The following is a 2469-nucleotide window of genomic DNA, read 5'->3' on the forward strand; positions in this document are numbered from 1 at the left end:
TGGTAATCAGATCAAACCCTGTTCTTATTTCCTTATTACAGAAAAAATGGCTAAGAGCAGAGTTTAGTCAGCTGAATAATCTGGAATGACTCACTTAGTTAAGTCAGAAAACGTGCATTCCTGATAATGTTCTGGTTTTAGTAAAAATGGTATACAAATATCTCTAATAAATAATAATAATAATAATAATAATAATAATACCATTTAAATGCTCCAGATATTTGGAGTCAGGGAAGGGAGATCCTTTGAGGCTAAGGCATGGTTAAATTACAGAATGACCTTGTGAATGCATCCTAAAGTTTGGAGTACTAAACTGCAGTATCAGGTGAAAATTAAAACATCTCTTCTTGCATGCACAACAGAACTTCTCCTGCCTTTACTACCCCTCTATCCGCCACCAACATCTGCTGTAAAGCTCTTCCACACAGCTGGATTCAGCAGAACATAAAGAACTTCTGCATGGGACAATTACACAGGTCATTCTCCTCACTCTTATTTAGAGTTTTTATAAGCCACTGGGAAAGACACCTGCAATTGGCCCTTGCATACGTTGCCATTGTGATGTGGCGTCTGGCTACAACATTTTCGAAATGCATGAATGTGTTCTGAGCTATGGCTGAACAAAACTGCACTCTTTTTCTCCAGCAAACAGAGGACTTCCCTGTCAATTCCTCTGCTCAGTGGTATCAGCGTGAGGCAGTTGACTACTGCACTAGGCTCCTTCTCTTGGTCATCAGGCAGAAGCCATTTTTTGACCAAGCCAAGCCCAATATTCAGGATGACACCTCAGCTGTAAGAAAACTTCCACTGCAGCTGACAATAAATCATCAACCCAACAGTATTAACATCAGCAGAACTTTAACAGGTGAAAAATACAGTACAGTATATAGGCCTTCATGGATCTAAAACAGAGTTGCATGGAGAACAAAAAAATAAAATAACTGTACCCAACAGTCATGAGGGAGAACTGTATGTCTGAAGAACCCTTTGACAGGTGGACTGCCCCACCAAGAATGGCAACTCACAGATAAGGCTGTTTCCCATCCTCCAGTAGTATCTGTGTGCGACAGTCTTAACAACCAGGATGCAGATAAGCAGCGCCCCCAAAATGCGATTGCCACCTGTTTCTGACAAACATTCCTATAACTAGAGGATGAGAACTAACGTCCTCGTTGTTCAGTGCCCTTCCTGCCACAGAGTGGGATGGGGATAAAAGCTGCTATTTTTGGAAATCAGGCAAATTCATCTTATAAAGATACATAAGCCTAAAACCCCCGAAAACACCTTAAAACTTTCCTCTGCTTCCTGCATACGTCTGGTTGTATCTGCACTGTGGGCGGGCAGGTGGTGAAGAAGAAGAAGAAGAAGAAGAAGAAGAGGAGGAGGAGGAGGAGGAGGAGGAGGAGGAGGAGGAGGAGGAGTTTGGATCTGATATCCCGCTTTATCACTACCTGAAGGAGTCTCAAAGCGGCTAACATTCTCCTTTCCCTTCCTCCCCCACAACAAACACTCTGTGAGGTGAGTGAGGCTGAGAGACTTCAAAGAAGTGTGACTGGCCCAAAGTCACCCAGCAGCTGCATGTGGAGGAGCGGAGACGCGAACCCGGTTCCCCAGATTACGAGTCTATCGCTCTTAACCACTACACCACACTGGCTCTGGTGAGACGCCATGGCTTGACTAGGACTAACATGGCTCTTTGTTTCCCAGACCTGTCTTCTTCAATGACCATTCCACCGGGTCATGAAGCAGCTGTGAAGAATTAATACCTGAATTTCTCTCTATCTCCTTACCTTAGGGCAGAGGCTTTCAACCTTTCTGAGTCCGTGGCTCCCTTGACCAACTACATTCTTTCTGCGGCACCCCGTGGGGCTCAGGAGCCCAGTTATGTCACCCCTTGCCTGCGGAGCTTCCAGCCTCTCCCTTTTTCGAACACCTTCCCTTGTGGAGGGCTCCCTCAGCCTCCTCTCCCCTTGGGAGTCCTCTGGGCAGCCGCTGCTGTCGCCCCTGGTCTCTGAGCTCCCCCCGCCCTGCCCGAAAGAGAGGTGCCTCTTCACACTGACCCATGGGACTTGTTTGTCTCCCTTGCTTGCTTACTCCGAGGCCACTTCAGCTCCTGGCAACCAGCACCCCCTGGACCTGCCCCAGAGGCAACATTTGCCTGGGGAGTTTGTAGCCAGGGCTGCTGCAACAAACAGCTGTGCAAGACTTTGGGAGGCAGAGATGCGAGAGGGCATAAAAGCAGGGAGGGAAGAAAAGAGGGGCAGAGGCCATTGTTGCCTGCAGCACCCCTGACTATCATCCAAGGTAATTAATTAAATTAAATAATAATAATAATAATAATAATAATAATAATAATAATGTTCCCTCCAGAGGAGGGGTGTAATCCAGCAACACCTGCATTCTAACTCTTAAAAAGCAACATGCCCAGATAAGCCCATGCCAAATACATCTGATGGTTTTAAGACAAGC

This window comes from Podarcis muralis, chromosome 3 (assembly GCF_964188315.1).
Source record: "Podarcis muralis chromosome 3, rPodMur119.hap1.1, whole genome shotgun sequence".
Lineage (NCBI taxonomy): Eukaryota > Metazoa > Chordata > Lepidosauria > Squamata > Lacertidae > Podarcis > Podarcis muralis.